The 17,468-nt window shown below is 46.3% G+C and overlaps 1 protein-coding gene across 1 annotated transcript in view; it reads right to left on the bottom strand.

The window, feature by feature from the left end:
* The window catches only part of Kank1 (KN motif and ankyrin repeat domains 1), a 187,440-nt gene extending 181,420 nt beyond the window's left edge, over nt 1-6,020 (bottom strand). The window contains exon 1 of the mRNA XM_052187924.1: nt 5,712-6,020. The gene's annotated coding sequence lies outside the window, so the exon portion shown is untranslated. The remainder of the gene's footprint in view (nt 1-5,711) is intronic.
* Between the last annotated feature and the right edge of the window lie 11,448 nt (nt 6,021-17,468).

A 17,468-nucleotide genomic window follows, 5' to 3' on the forward strand; every position in this document is an offset into this window, starting at 1 on the left:
AAAAGAATGTGAACCTTTTGGGGTTGCTGTCTTCACTAGCCATCTGGGAAGTTCAATAACATGCACTTACACAAACAACTGCAAACACTGGCAAGACAGGCGAGGATTCTGCAGCTCGCACACCAATGCCCAGAGTAGACACTGGCAAAGTCACTTTGGCAGTACCTGTCCCAGCTCAACTCCAGATCCAGCCATTCTACTCCTAGACATATCTCCAAAATAGATCCCCATGTATGTCCAACCACAAGAGAGATGGCCCATGACAGGTGTCCTAACTTCTTTTCTATTGCCGTGATAACACACTGGGATGGGAAGAGTTTGTTTCATCTTACACTTCCAGGTTAACAGCCCACCAATGAGAGAAGTCGGAGCAGGAACCTGAAGGTAAGAACTGAAGTAGAAACCATGATGCTAGCTACCGGTTCATTCCTCTCCTTTGCCCAGCTACCTTATCTTAAACAACCCAGGACCACCCACCTAGGAATAGTGCTGCTCACAGGGGGCTGGGCCCTCCTCCATCAATTACTAATCAAGCAAATCCCCAGAGATGTGTCTACAGGTCAACATGATGGAGGCAATTCCTTAGCAATTCCTTGGTTGGTTCACGGGAACAACCAAGCTTGGCCATGACAATACCACTATTTACATTAGAAACAAAAGGGCAACCACCCAGTGCCATCCACACGAAGATGATAAAGAGTCGGATATTCAAAACACAGAACCCTAGACATCAAGAAACATGAACAACCCACAACCCCATACATCGGAGGCGATTAATCTTAGGAACAGAACACAAAGGGAGAAAAACCAGGCACGGAAGGTCATACCCTGTGTGGCACCACAACAATTATGCCATTTATGTCTTCTTGATGTGAATAAGAGACTTGGTGGCAGAATACCATTTTGAAGATTGTTTCTTAGGACATCACTCCTGTCACCAGCTATTGTATTAAAATGAGCCTCGGCAAGGAGCAGCATCTACACTGAGTGGTGCAGAGAAAGACCTCTTCATTTCAAAACTGACAAAATTAATCTAAATATCAGAAATAATAGTAAGAGGTTGCCAAACAAAGAGAGTGGCCTTGATCTGTGGGTCCTAGGTGGGGAAAGGAAAAAGAAGAGGTTGGTACAACATGTGATAAGGGAGAGGCAATCTCCGCCCCCAATGGCTGCCCCTAGGCTGCTACCTTTACAAGGAAGGGGGTCTCCATTCTAAGGGGAGGAGGTGGGAGGAAAACTGCTGCTCTTACTCGGTTTGTTTGTTTGTTTTCATATTTTTCATATTTTTCCTTAAACCAAAGCCAGGCGTGAGCTGAGGTGACAGGATTTCCAGTTTGCTGTCAGTCTGGGCTACAGAGAGACCCTGTAAATGGGGAAGGGGGTGGCATAGAGAGTGAAACAAAGAGAGACAGAGACAGAAAGACTATTGCCAAGAGACCAAAACTGTGATGCAAATATCAACAATACAAGTTTACATTCTTGTCTCAAATCAAACCAACGTTTGTATTTCAAGAAACATTGAAAGTGGTTTTATCTGCAGTGTGTTGGAAAAATGGTTTTATCTGCAGTGGTTTTAACTGCAAGCCAACGGGAGTAGCAGTTCTGTGCTCCTCAGGGTTCAGCTTATACAAACAGGGATTAGTGTGTCTTCTGAGACTTAAGAGTAAGCTCCACTGACCAATTCCATTAACTAAATGATGTTTTTTAAAGTTACCTTCTTCTGAGCTCTAGGGCTCCTGACACTCCACTGTAATTGTTTCCAATTAACTGATTGCTTCTGTAATGAAATTAGAACGAGTTTCTTACTCTACCAAGCCAGGCTGTGAGCACATCCACAGACAATGCTGGAAGCTCTACCCGTCCCTAGAGTCTTCAGACAGAGGACGTCAGTTGCTTCCAGCATTCACCATTTAAATACAAAGTGCAAGATGAGAAAAAGGAAGCGGGTCTAAGCTTAAAAGCCTAAGGGTGAAATAAAAACCACCTAGTGATACGGCTGGTTGTGGTCTGGACCCCACCTGTCCTGGGAAAGACCACATCTCTAGTGCCTAGGGTGGTGTGGTGTTGGAGAGGGGAACATTTACAAAAAAACATCAGGGTCAGCTCTCTCCCACCCAAGCCAATTAATTTCATTGTTCTCTTTCCTTGTCCCTCCCAAATGCACAGGTGTCTCTCCCAGGTTGGTCTCGAACACACGACCAGTCGAACACCCCCAAGTGTCTGGGATTACAGATTTATGCCGCACAGTCAGCTTATTAAAGCCATTTCACAGCAGGGAGAGTGAGGCATAGGGCAGTTCAGTAACTCACCAAAATTCACAGAGCAAGCTACAGATGTGGCAGCTGGCACTCGCAGTCACAAGTCTATGAAGAAAGGGGACAATCTCCAACTGCCACTCACATATCCCATGCCCAGCACTGCTGGTGTCTAACTTCAATGGCCCTGCCTACTTGAGTTTCTGGTTCTCAAGGTATAGTCAACCCTCCTGGCCTGTCACCCAGATCCCTGCCACCTACCCCTAGTTCAGTGACATCCTCTGAGAATGAGACACCGGGGCCTACCGCAGGTAGGTTTAACCCCTGCTTTCTATTCTGGCCCAGTACCTCTCAGTTCCTTCTCCCCTGCTATGAGCTCAATGCTCCTCCACCGGTACCCAGCCAGTCATAGAAAGAAATATAATTATTATTTACCAAAGTTAAAGGACATCACCTTACTCACAAGCTTTCCCATTTGGGAAATTTCCACTGAATTCCAAGGGGGAAAGAAAAGATGTTGCAAGCTCCAGCTACACAAAGCAGCCACACATGGATCCCAGCCCAAGTCTTCCAAAGGAGCCCCCACGGTGCTGACATGCAGGTACAAAACAGATCTTTTCCTATAAAGCCAAGTGTCAGTCCTGCCTTTCTGTTGGCTCTGTTACTTAGAATCTTCCCTGAGGAAGAACAAGGACTCTCATACCCCTTCTACTGTCCCGGAAGCCAACAGTACCTCCCTGTCCACCCTGAGGCTCCCTAAGAGAGGCTCGGTGGCCCTCATTTCTCCTGAGATCCCTTGAAGATCAGCCCAAGACTGACAGCTCTCAGGAACCGCTCTTAAACATCTGCAGAACCTGATTCAGAACTCAAACATAAACAGATAAAACAACCTTCAGTCCTGAGCTGGAATCTTTCCAAACTCTTGCATACTCTTTCTGGACAAAGCAAACAACCCAAGAAAACCGGACTTTAGAGTAAGATACTTCTTTGTATCGCCTAAGGCCCCTGGCTCAGAGCCTCTGCTACAAAGTATCACACAAAGAAAAACTGAACGTGACTGCTCAATGAAATCGCCACTTACTCTATTTAGAAAGAAGACATTAGGGTCACCCTCCCCTGCCTGCCGTTATCTTGAGAAATAGCATCTCAACCCACAGGAGACCCTGTCACTGTTACCAACTTAAAGATGTCTTTACTCAGTTCCATACTTGGTTCAGAGGTTCCTCAGCTTTGCAGGGGACACTGTAACAACAAGGATTCAGAGACACGCAGAGAAGTCCCAGCTGCTAAGCAACCAGGTATGAGAGGAAAGCTACACACAAAGATGATTTCTGCAGCATCACACACCAATCCAAAGAATGGATAAATGTTCCCAGTGACAGGATGACTACTGTCCCATGAAGGTACACCCACCATCATCCAGTGCCTGCACTAACCACGGTGGCACGGCTCTGCCACCCCAGCACTTGGAAGTTCAAGACTCTCCTCTGCTAGACAGTGAGTTTGAGGCTAGCCTGGGCTATATGAGATCCTATATCAACACACACATACACACACAACACAGGTTTGATGGTATTTTAATAACATTTTTCAAAATGATTAAAATATGTTTAAGAAACACTATAAAAGTATTAGAATTGTGATCTCATATGAGCAGAGGGCACCACTGTTAAATCTATTGTAGTTTAAAACTCATACACACTGCTGATAGCAGTATAATCTAAAAAGAAAAAAACTACTTTGGAAATCTATTTGATAGTATCACCTAATCTAAACACTAGCTCAGAACTCAGAACTCCTAACTTTATTCCTATTCCCAATAGGCGTGAATGTATACATACAAACTCAAAGTCCCATCCTGAAATGGATTAAGTGTGGTACAGTCTCACAAAGAAATACTACACAGCCATTAAGAAACCTTGGCTTTCTCCCCATCTAGACCCTTCTTCTCCCACTCTCTCTTGAAGGGAATGTCTCCTGAGCGCCAGTACTCACAGGATTATCAACCTAGTTTTTGATGTAGCAATGCCTGTAGTTTCTTCCCAGTCAGTTTGGGCAACATTTAAAAAAAAATACTTTCAGGCAGTGGGAGTGGAGCCCAATGGGAAAATACTTATTTACCATGGTTGAGGCCTTGAGTTGGAACCCCAGTACTAAAAACAAATCTTGCTTTTAAACTTGAAGGGTTTTTTTTTTCCCTTTAATCTCTGTCCTTTGTGCACCTGTATACTCTGATTTCTGTCCTCTTTCCTTGTTGCCCTTCACTCCCCACAATCCCACCCCCTCCTCCCAACCCCAACTCCCAACCCACAACCCATTCCCACCCTCACCTCCAGAACTCACCTTTGCCATAGTAACTTAGTCAACTAGTGCGACCCATGGAGGAGGCAACCCTCAGAAAGATCACCAAAGGCCCCCGTGGGAGCTAAATGAATTCCCCTTCCTATTGCACAGACAGACACTCCTCCGTCCTCACCCTCTAATCTCCCCAATCAACTGACACACTTTCCCACAGCAGCCCAGCACCTTTCCCAAAATTTAACTGTAAGACAAGCAAAGGTCGATTGTTTGTCTTCTCACTATCTATCCCTCTTACCCTAAGGGAAGAGGAAGAAATAGCAGTCGCTCGGTAGAGGAGGTGATTGTTGTGGGGAGGTGGGAGCAATGAAACCTTCTGCTTAGCGTTGATGATGGCATAATTTTATGAATATATTAAAAGCCAATGACTCATGAATTTTAAGATATATTGATGTGTATTACATCTCAACTTTTAAAATAAAACTTAAATAGATTAAGCGTGGAAGGCCCAACAACTTACTGGAGAGCGATGTACGAAATGAGAAACCCGTATAAAAGCCAACTCGAACAAACTCGCCATTAACTATAAATAAGCAAGGAGGCTTTGGTTCCCAAGTAGCCCAGGTGACGACCAAGGTCACTGATCCGGGGGATCGGCATTCCAGATTAGTCTTGGGCTCTCGGTCTGATTCCATACTTTAATAAGACGAATGGAGAAGCACCTCAGGAAGAGAAGTGCAGAAAACAAGCGCTGGGGGACGCCACAGAACATTGCCAACGCGAACAACAAGGCCTGCGCTAAGTCAGCCGCGCGCAGTCCGCTCCAGCCGGACCGCCCGCGAAAAGTTGCCTTTGAAAGTTGCATCCCGGTGAGGGGACGAGACTCACCAGCTCCGCGGCTCCGGAGCGCGGGGTTTCCCACGTGCCCGAGCGACCAAGTGTGCCTCGGGACGCTACCACCCACCCTGCTGGACCTGACACCGCAGGTCCTCAGGAACTCAAGCAGGTCCCGGAGCCTAGGGCGGTCCCTAAAGGCCGCACCCACCCCTCCCCCATGCCCAGACCCTGCCACACCAGCTCGGGCCACCTGCCGCTCCGGGACCAGGATAAAGGGGTACTAATCGCCGCTCCCTCTTCCAGAGGATACACCGATCTTACCCTGGGACTCCTCGGAAAAGTGCACAGCACTCCGGCTCCGAAAGGGCTGCTTGGTATCAAAGGACCAGCGCGCCCCACTCCAGGTCGGGAGGCGCCGCCCCCTCGAGCGCCAGCAGTGATCCCAGGCGACTGCTAGACCAGGCAACCCCACGGACCTTCCCAGGGCAATGCTAGGGCCAGTGTCTCCGCGCGTCCGAGCTTGGGCCAAGAGTGTGAGGCTGGACACCTTGTTGGCTCAGGGTAGAGTCGGAGCCCAGGAGCCCCAAATCGTCCCTGCAAGGGACAGGAGCGCAGCGTTTACTACTCACCTCCAGCGCGGCGAGTGTGGAGCTGGCGCAGGGCGGGCGGCTAGCGGGGCGGGACCGAGAAGCGCTGGGCGGGGCCTCGGGCAGCGCCAGAATCAAACCCGAGTTGTTATAGATCGCGGAGCAGAATCCTGCAGTGCTGCGTAAGAGTGGCCTGCGGCTGCCGGGAGCCACTGAGTGCAGGGTCACAAACTGGTTGCGGCTCTGAACCAGAAATCCGCAAAGCACCGCGCGCTCTTTGTACCCGGGAGCCGGCCGTGGGGAGCCCAGTGCGCCTGCGCGCCGCCGCGACTCTCCTAGGCGCACCTCCACACCACCGGTTCCTACCCGCCAGTGCGACCCTCCCGTTCGCCCTGGAGAGTGTTCAGTGTGAGCTAGTTATCGACCAGGGGAGCTGAGCGCGCCGGGAGCAGATTAGCACCCAATAGCGCCTGTATGAGGCACCGCTAAGAAGTTGGTTTGGGAACCTGAATGGAGTTGGGGACTGGAGTTTGCAAGTCCGCTCTGGAGCCGCTGGAAACTTCCAGCCAACTAGGACATTGCAGGGGCCAAGACGCATTCCTTCCAGCACACCTCTCAGAGTGGGGAGTCTGAAGTCCTGGGTGACAAGGCCTGGCTACAGGGCGTGGAGCCCAAGAAAGAAGTCACTTCCCCCTAAAAGCTTCGTCTGAAACAAGGGCAGTAGATTCACGAGAGATGAGTTGGGGACTGAGGCGCAAGTCCTTTTTCAAGAAGGTGACCAGAGACCGGAAAGTCGAGTGATCTAAAACAATGTAACTGTTGGGACGACAAAAGTCTGGAGCCAGGAAGATCGGGGGGGGGGGGGGGGGGGGACTTTAATTCATCCTTTGCTAAACAGCAAGTTCCAGGCCAGGCTGGGCTACGCGAAAAGCGGGTATTTCCAAAACAACCATAAAGCCAGTTTGGAAGACTCTGATAGTCTCAATTGTTTTGTGCCCCTTACACACACACACACACACACACACAGCACCAGTGCACCAAATGAATCTTACCCACGCCCCATCATCTGTCTATAACTGCTAGAGAAACGCCTCAAGTTAGTTATGAGGAGAAAGGCTCGCCCTGAGAGAAGCTGCAAATCAAAGCTTTCTTGGTTCACCAGGAAGCTGTCAGAGAATTCCTCAAACTGCTGCCCCTCCCCCTAGACCAGACTGTTAGAATAAGCAAAAGGCAGCCCAGAATGCTCATTTTTCTCAGCATTTTGCTGCTCTCTGGATGACAGAGCAAAACGTCTCCTCCTGGGGAACTCAGTTTCTATATGGGTTAAGAGAGTTCTTGGATTCAGTAGAAGGTGTGGGAGACACCACTCCTATAGGATAATTCCTGAGAAACTGCTAAGAGGCAGAGAACCAGAACCACAGGGTTCCTACGTTTTCCAAATGTCCTCAGCCGGCTAGCTAAGCGTGGGCTGTGAGTTCAGAACGACTGGCTGCCCTGGTAAAGGAGATGAGAAGCTGTCTAGGAAGACACCTGACTTCAGGTTCTGTTCTACATGCATACACAAGTATATGTGTTCACCTGCCTGCACACACTAATGTGCCTACACATGAACACACACACACACACACACACACACACTTCAGAATCCCAAGTCTTGACCTTCCCTTCATTTCTCCCTCTTTACATTTTCTCAGCAAGCATAAACGTAGGGGATCTCAAAGAGTGGGCAAATGTGATCGATAAGAAACACAGCAGGTCCAGGGTGGCAGTGCAAGTCTTTGTGGCAGCACTTGGGATACGGAGGCAGGTGGATCTCTGGGGGTTCAAGGCCAGCCTGGTCCATGAACAGGTGCCAGATTACCCAGTGCTACATAGTGAGACCTTGTCTCAGGGATTAAAAAATAGATTCAGATTTTCAGATTTATATTTGAAATTTTATTTTTGATGTATTCATTCTTTTAAAGTAAAGCCAATTGGCACATCATATAACTCACCCTCGCTGTGCACAGTTTGGGGGAGTGTTTGAGTGTGCTTAGAAAGTTAGGGACAGGGGCTGGAGAGATGGTTCAGTGGTTAAGAGCACTCACTGACTGTTCTTCCGGAGGTTCTGAGTTTAAATCCCAGCATCCACATGGTGGCTCACAACCTTCTATAATGAGATCCGATGTCCTCTTCTGGTGTGTCTCTGAAGACAGCTATAGTGTATTCACATATAATAGTAAATAAATAAATCTTTAAAAAAAAAAAAAGAAAGAAAGAAAGTTAGGGACAGACCATGCCATCAGCACCCCCTCCCCTCCTCTCCCTTCCCTTCTCCTCCCCTCCCCTTCCCTCTCCCCCCCTCCTCTAGCTCCTGGCAACCACTAAACTGTTTACTTTTGGTCTCTAAGGTCTGCCTGGGTTTTGTTTCTTACGAATGAAAACATAGCAATATGAAGGCTTTGAAAACTGGGGCCTCTTTCCCTTGGAATAATACTTGAAGGTCCATCCAGCCGTAGTATACAGCAGTACCTCATGCCCCACCCCAGCTCACTGCAGTGAGACAGTACTGGGATTGATCACAAGAGAACATCTTGTTCTCTTTAGAATGCAATGGTTTGCAGAGGGAGGCAATTCTTAGAAGTACAACATGAAAAAAAAATCATCAGACATGTCAATGTATAGAGAATTTATTTTAAAAAAAAATACAAACACTGATGTGCTGCTCTTCCAGAGAAATTCTAGCCCCATCAAAGAAGTCTTCTGTGCATGCGCAGGTCTTAATACTGCTATGTAAGAAGGCTGAAGCACAGACGGCATGTCTAGGGATAGGTTTGATCCAGCTGAGATGTATGAAGGAAAAAGAGTCCTGTGGGCCAGCGAGTGAGTCGCATCCTCAGCTATAGGGGAGGTCCACACACAGCCTCTGAGTACACCACAGTCTCTTCTATTTGTATCCGTTCAGCACACTCTCCTTTGAGTCCAAGTGCCTTGATATTAGCCCTCTGGTTTCAGGGAAGGACGCTGGGGTACAGGTGAAACTGAGATTGGGGATTGGAAAGAGACAGTTGAGCCGTTCAGCCAGACATTGGGTGATTTAGGCAGAAATAGGCTTAGCCAAGAGTTTTTGGCAAAGATTTCAAATGGACTGTTGGGGTGATTTTTCTTTGAGATTAAATTTTTATTTTAAAGGTGTGTGTGTGTGTGTGTGTGTATGTGTGTGTGTGTGTGAGAGAGAGAGAGAGAGAGAGAGAGAGAGAGAGAGAGAGAGAGGTTCAGGTGTTCAAGGAGGCTAGAGATGCTAGATTCCCCATGCAGCCAGAAATACAAATAGTTGACTTGGTTCCCAAGTTGCTGGGAACCAGCCCTGAGTCCTCTGGAAGAGCACCAGGTGCTGTTAACCTAACCTGCCAGCCCAAGAACTTTACTCATAGGGATCTTAAACTCATAAGGGTTTCTGTTGGCTTTGTGGTAGGTGATGTTTTCTGCGATGACCTAAAATTCCTTTGTCTTCTGCCAGCATTGCTTCAAGTCTGTGTTTGGATGTTTATTCGTTGGCTTGCTTATTTTGCTTTCTGAGACAGCTCTTGCTCTGTAGCCCAGGGTAAGCTGGAGCTCTGAGCGGTCTTCCTGAATCAACACCCAGGGTGGTGGGATTTCGAGTGTGAGCCACCACACCTGGCTCCTCTTCATGCTGTTTTGAAGCCTTTTATTTAAGCTTGCGAGAATGAGGAGTACTCTGCCTCTTCCTTTGCCTCCTACGTTTCCGTATACATGGTGTCTGAATAATCAACGCGGTAGTAAGTTTCAGCTGACTGTTTTGATATGGCTTGTAAAAAGTGGGTCTACACAGCATGCCCAGATGTGTCCCAAGTAGTACATTTGGTTCATGGTGGAATCACCTGTTCTTGTTCTTTCATGTAGGGCTGAGGATATCCATAGCCAATACTGTGGGACATTTATTGTGACCCAAGGTTGATACCCTGTGTATCAGATATCCCGCACATTGCAAATCTACATTATGATTCATAACAGTAGCAAAACTACAGTTATGAAGTCGCGGCAAAAATAAGTTTATGTTTGGGAGTCACCCAACATGAGAAACTGTATTAAGGGTTGCAACATTAGGAAGACTGAGAACCACTAACCTAGAAGTCCAACTCTACAGGAAATTGTATGTTGTAAAGAAAAGTGACCTTCCAGCCACTCCTTGTGGTCCACATGGTCCCAGCACTGAGACAGAAGGATCACAGGTCAGAGGCTAGCCTAGGCTACATAGTGAGACCTTGCTTCCAAAACCAAATGCTCTCTGGGCTTTTCATATACCTTCTCTATCTAAAATGTGTGTGTAATATACAGAATATAGTTCATAGACCTTCTGTTAGTAACTTCAAGTCAACAGCTGGCTGTGTAGCTAATTTAAAATTACACAGAGATTTTCTACCTCGCAGTGGGCAGACTCTCTAACTGCTACGCTTTTCACGGGTGAACTGTACCTCATAGAGCAGCCTGTGAACGAGTCTTCCATGTTTCTTATTTCTGGCTTGAAGTTCAGATCTGTCTTTGAAAAATGGCTAAGTTAAAGTATCAGTTTTGTTTCTCAATTTTGTCTCCGCACTGTGGTTTCCATATTTCATCCATGGTGTGTGTGTGTGTGTGTGTGTGTGCATAATTGTGCAGAGGTCAGAGGTTGGTACTGGGGGTCTTCCTCATTCATCTTCCACCTTATTTTTCAAGGAAGGCTCTTTCACTGAACCTGACACTCACCAGTTCAAATGGATTGGCTGAACAAGCCCCAGGAACCCTCTTGCCTGCACCTCCCCGGCAGTGGGATTACAGATGGCCACCAGCACGCCCTGCTCCTGTGCATGTGTGCTAGGGCACAAACTCCAAGCCTAAGGCTTATATAGCATGCCATCTACTGACTAAACTCTTTCTCCAGCCCCTCAAGTACCAGCTTTGAACACATAAAAGGTCATTATTGTTGTTTTCTATACCTTAGTTTTATCCTTAAAATCCCATCAGGCTGGGTGTGGTGGTGCATGCCTTAATCTCAGCAAACAGGAGGCAAAGGGAGGCAGATCTTTGTGAGTTTGAAGGTAGCCTGGTCTACATATAGAATTCTAGGACAGCCAAGGATACATAGAGAAACCCTGTCTAAAAGGAAAAACAAAAAACAAATCTCTCCATCAACAGCCAGGACTCAGCCCCATAATGGTACTTGCCACCGCCTGTGGTTCCGAGTTCAGTCCCTGAGACTTAAAGCTGAAAGAGAGAATTCACTATAGGATGTCCCCCTCCATATGTGGGACATGGCATATGCACATACAATATATATATATATATATATATATATATATATATATATAGAGAGAGAGAGAGAGAGAGAGAGAGAGAGAGATGGATGGATGCAAAGCATTTTCAGCACGAGGCTGGAAGAGCTCCTCAGCCTTGCCTGTCCTGTAGTTGGGAAGCCAGGGTCCTAAGGGTCCCACACAGATCCAAGAGGAAAGTACGTGGAAAGGGAGTGAAGGGAACACCCAATGGCAGCCACCAGAGGCAAACCAGGACAGGTAGGATTGGCACAAGCCCTGGCAATGTTTTTCTTCTTTATATCCTTTTTCAGTTCATTTCTTTTTCTTTCTTCTTTCTTTTTCTTTCTTTCTTTCTCTTTCCTTTTTCTTTCCTCCTCCTCCCCCTCTTCTTCTTTCTTCTTCATGGGGTGGCCTTGTGCTGTGCAGACTGGCCTTGGCCTCTTGAGTGCTAAGATTACAAATGTAGTGGTCTGGTTCTCATTCCACTTACAAATAGATAAAATAGGCTGGGCAGTGGTGGCTCAGGCCTTCAGGCCCAGCACTCAGAGACAGGCTGCCTTTGACAAGGATCCAGGTTTGCTTCCCTGCACCTACGTAGCAGCTTACAACTGTGTGTGACTCCAGTTTCAGTAAATCCAACACCTTCTTCTGGTCCCCTCTGTCACCAGGCACTCATGTGCCTGGTGACTGTCAAACTGTCAAACACATTTGAAAAAAATTACAAAATTCGACTCTGTAAGTCTCAGCATGGGAGACTCACCTCTGCTTGGGGCCCTGTGCTCTCTTCTCCCAGAATGCTGCTGGGCTACCTCTTCTGAAGAAGAAAGCTGTAATGGAGGGAGCAGACAGGGGTGGCCCACCTGGCTGCCTCGGTTCTCTCCTGTGTGCCCACGTGCTCACCTCGCATGGCACAGGCTGCCTTGCCTTTTCCTCATAAACATCAAAAAGCCCAAATGGCTGCAAAAGAGTCCAGATGCTGACAGTTCAAAAACAAGGTGATGATTACCTAAGTGTGGAAAGAAAAGTGGGGCCAGCACACTGCACCCTAGAGTGTGGCAGCCCCGGTGCCTGTCCCTGGAAACGAGTGTGTGAAACACTGAAGAACACACTCATCTCTTTACTCTAGTTTTCCTTAAAAAAAAAAAAAAAAAAAAAGGTTAAAACTTATTTGCATTGCATCCCATGTAAGTTTTATATGTTGCGAATGGACAGAGCCCTAGTTCAGGAATATTGTGCTAAGTGTAATCTTTAGACATAATTATAGTCATTATATTATTGTGGCTGTTATCAAATATTTATAGAACATCAAAAGGTGTATGATAATACTGGGATCCTAAGTAGAGGGATTATGTGTACAAGCCTGTCCTGACACATTTGTTTCATTTAGAAATGTCATTTACCAAGTACTCACTTAGGGCCTGTTCTGCCTAAAGTGCTAGCAAGGCTCGACACAGGAAACTTTACATCTTTAGGGGCATTGTATGTGTATATGTGTGTACATGCATGCATATCTACAATACAGAGTCTATCTTAGAAGTCGTGAAATGTTATCAATAAAACAAGAATCTAGCTGGGCTGTAGTGGCATACAACTTTAATTCCAGCACTTGGGAAGCTCCAGCACAGCAAAGGGAGGTAGGTCGGTCTTCTGGTTCATGGCCAGACTGGTCTACACAGTGAGTTCCAGGACAACCAGGGCTACATGGAGAAACCTTGTCTCAAAAAAACAAAAAAAACAAAACAAAACAATAATATATATATTTGTTAATATATTATATGTATGTATATATATAATAATAGAAATACTAAGACCCTGAACATGGTGTTTGTAAGCCTTGCATTACTGTGATAAAATATCTAAGAAAGGATATAAAATATCTGTATCTATATCTATATCTATATGGATAAGGATAAGTTATGGATAAAATGTATGAGAATTGATATAAGAGCATTCCCTGAGCCAGCTAACCTCTCCTGGGAGGAAGTCCTGGACATTATCTACAGCTTGTGGAAAAGACAATGGGGGCTCCAGCTCTGCAGAAAGCCAGGAAACAGGTGGCAGGGGCAGGACTGGAACCCGTGCTGCTGCAGTAGAGTCAGAAGTCTGGTCACTTTCGGCTGGTCCGCGTGTGCAGTGGATCAGCGCTGTAGTTCCGGACTGCTGTTTTCATTTGGTGGGTGATAATGTGTACTAAGTACTGTCACCAGAACTACCTTCCCCTTGGCAAGGCAACGCTGACCCAGGGATCCTTTGGTCTTGACCTCACAGCACTGTTCTCAAATCCAGAGCTTTGGAACAACTAAGCCTTCCTTTGAGACTCAGAGCCTTTCCGGTGTAGTGCAGTGTGGTGCGGCTGAGCAGGGAGTGGGGAGGAGCGATCTTCCTTCCAAGGGAGGAGGGTCCTGGGACTCAGTGGGGTGGGGATGAGGGTCGCTACCACACATTCAGTTGAGGATAATCACTACTAAAGCCTAATAAGAAATGCTGCTGCGAAAGAAACCTGACTGTCACTGAGGGGACACAAAGTTCTTCATTCTGTTTCTACAGTGATGGGAAGGGCCCTAAACGATGTTTTAGCATCAATCATGGCGCCTTACTGTGTCTTGTGTAGCTCTCTTCAATCAGGTTGTGTTGTCCTTTTGTTTTCCTCTTCCTTTTTTTGCAGTGCTGAGGGTCAAATGTTGGATAAGTACTCTTCTGCAGAGCTACAGCCTCAGCCCAGCGCACAGCTGAGAGAGAAGTCACAGCCAAGAATAGCAAGGTGCCTGCCAGATAGTCCTGAACCTGTCAGGAAGGTGGATGGTGCTGAAGGTGAGTCTGCACAACCGAGGAATCTAAGGAAAGCCAGTTGGATGAACAATGGTGCTCTCTCTCTCTCTCTCTCTCTCTCTCTCTCTCTCTCTCTCTCTCTCTCTCTCAATTTAATTTGTTTGTTTGCTTTGGTTTGCTTGTTTTTCAAGACAGGGTTTCTCTTTGTACCCCTGGGCTGTCCCAGAACCCACTCTGTAGACCAGGTTGGCCTCGAACCCAGAGATCTGCCCGTGTGCTGGGATTAACGGTGCAGACCACCAACAGCTGGCTTCTTAAGAGGCTTTTCATGGGAGCTGTGCTCAGAAGAGACCTGGTATGTATAACACATTGCTGAGTTTGAACAAAGAAAGCCCAAGTCATCTTTTCTCTTCAGGCCACAATTGTCAGCTCTGACAAAGCCCAGGCAGGGGAGGGGCAGAGATTCATTGGCTGGGTACAATGGCTTGAGTTCAGGGGTACCCTCACTGAAATTCTGACACTCAGTGTTCTTTGACACTCACAGTCAAGGCAGTTATTTATAGGCCTCTTCCAAGGCCCTATTGTCTGCTGTGGTTTCTGTATTTCTCTAGGAAACACACAATTCTATGAAGCCATTATTACTGTCTAAACAAACAAGTTCACTCAGCCTCCTTCACAGCCATAGGTCCCCTGAAAGGTCACCCACTTATCTAACCTTTGTGTGTATTCAATATTTGCTCATAGCTGTGTAGCTTTAGGAGTTCTCTGTGTTGCCTTCTCTGTATCTAAGAGACCTGGTCTGCTGAACTCTTAGTATGGTAGCCAGCTAATTTGCAACACTTTTAAGTGTGACAGTTACTATTTTGAAAAGCTGGAAATAATCCAGAGAGCCTGCCATCGAGAATGTTTGCCTTAGTATAACGCAGCAAACGGGCAGAACAATATACAGTCAACAGAAATGCTAAGAACCGCCCATGGTGTTTGTCAGCTTTGCATAACTGTGGTAAAATACCTAAGAGGGGAGGGGAGGTGGCTCAGCAGTTAAGAGCATCCGCTGCTCTTCCAGGGGCTCACAGTCGATTCCCAGCCGCTCACAGTCATCTGTAAATTCTTATCTAGAGGATCCAATGGCGTCTTCTGGCTTCCATAGGGACCAGGCACACACTGGTACACAGACAAACATGCAGGTAAAACACTCATACACATTAAATTAAATTTAAAGATACATAAAATGCCCATAAAAAGTCAGTTTAAGCGCTGGGTATGCAGCTCAGTCAATCACACACATTTCATAAGCACGAAGATCTGAGCTTGGATATCAAGCATCCATTTAGAAACTTAGGTGGAGCAGTGCAGACCTGTGGTCCTAGCATTGAGGAGACAGAGACTTGGAGCTCACTGGCTAGCCAGTCTAGTTGAATGGTATCTGCATTTATGTTCAGTTTATAGGCACTATCTTCCTCATTCTCCACCTTACATAAAAAATTTTTAATTATTATTTTATTTCAGAGGACCTAGGTTCAATTTCAAGCACCTACATTGTGGCTCAAAACTATTCCAGTTCTAAAGGGCCCGAGACCTACCTCTTCTGCACTCCTCAGGCGGCAAGCATGCACATGGTGCACAGACATACCAGCAGTCAAAATACCCACCCACATGGGCTGGAGAGATGGCTCAGTGGTTAAGAGCACTGACTGCTCTTCCAGAGGTCCTCAGTTCAATTCCCAGCAACCACATGGTGGCTACAACCATTTGTGATGGGATTTGATACCTTCTTTCTGGTATGTCTGAAGACAGAGACAGTGTACTCATACACATAAAATAAATATAAAAGAATACCCATACACATATAACTTCACAAATTAATTTAATTTTATTATTTAATTTACTTTTCTTTTGGTTTTCCAAACAGGGTTTCTCTGTGTAGCCCTGACTGTCCTGGAACTCACTCTGTAAACCAGGCTGGCATTAAACTCACAGAGATCCATCTGCCTCTGCATCCTGAGTACTGGGATTAACAGTATGCACTACCACCTCTTGAAAAAATATATATAATGTTATATATAATTAACATATATATCTTAAATATATTAAATATAACATATAATGTGTGTATATATATATATGTATATACAAATCTATTAGTCTAGCCACAAATTATTTCAGCCCCCCCACAGTTTCAGACAGACACCATTCCCAGGTTCTCAGGCGCAGAACCCTCAGCCTCATGCTGAAGGGTTCTTCTTCAGGGTGCTCAGGAAACTGCATTTGTAGCTTTTGTCATCTGGAGGCTTGACAAAAGAGTTCGGAAAAAAAGGCTCTGACTCATACAATTGTTAGGGGGCTTAGCAATGGGATTCCCTAGAGCTGGCCTGGAGAAAGGCTGGGACAAAATATTTCTGTGACCAGTATGGTAGCTGTAATGCCTTCTGTCTCCTGCGACCCACTTCAGAAGTAGTACACTACCACAGCTGTCACATCCTATGGTCACCTGGAAAGATCACGGCATGATGCGGTGTGAGACTACTTGAAGACAAAGGTCATTGGGGGATACATTAAAGTCTGAGTTTCCAGAGTTCTACAACCTTTTTGCTTAAAAGCATGCTTTCACCACACGTGTACATTTGCAAAATAACTGTTTGAAAATACCTGATCCTTCTCATTACAATTTTCAAGCAACAATGATATTTACTTAGTGCGTTTTACGTGCCCAGCACTGTCTTCTGCATGCACCTGTTAAGAATGTTTTCACAGCCTAGAACTTGAGGCACAAGCAGGGGACGTAACCCATCCATGGATTCCTATCCCATAGGGTAGGACATCAAGACAGAAACAGGGCTATTTCCTTACCTGCACAGGTCATCATCACCAAGTGTACCTACCGATAGATAACCTGTATGCACAGAATTTGAAATAACGTGTTAGCCTATCCACACCTTGAAACCTAGAACCACCATTCCAGGTGAGTAGTTTTGGGTTTCTTCACAATTCCAGAATAAATAAACTAAGACTCAATTGCAAGTTAGACTCACAGTCATGGGGTCTTTTACCAATGAGTACAGTAGTTCTAAATGCCTGGCTTTTCTTGCCCCTCTTCTCCCTAGCCACATTGCCACCCCTGATTGTTCCTGGAATCTTCCAGACATGCTCAGGACATGTTCTTGCCTCCCGTCATCTGTGTCTGGCATTTCCTTCCCTTACTCCAGATCAGCACGTTCTTCCTGTCCTTAAGTGCCACCGTCACAAACAGGCCCACTGTCATTCGCTATTGATAATTGCCATTTTAGGGACTGAAGAAATGGCTCTGAGGTTGAGAACATGGGCTGCTCTGCTAGAGGACCCAAGTTCAATTCCCAGCATCCACATGGCAGCTCACAACTGTCTGTAACTCCACTTCCAGGAGATCCAGCACCCTCACAAAGAGACAC

The sequence above is a fragment of the Apodemus sylvaticus genome, chromosome 1 (genome assembly GCF_947179515.1).
Source record: "Apodemus sylvaticus chromosome 1, mApoSyl1.1, whole genome shotgun sequence".
In the NCBI taxonomy this organism is placed as follows: domain Eukaryota; kingdom Metazoa; phylum Chordata; class Mammalia; order Rodentia; family Muridae; genus Apodemus; species Apodemus sylvaticus.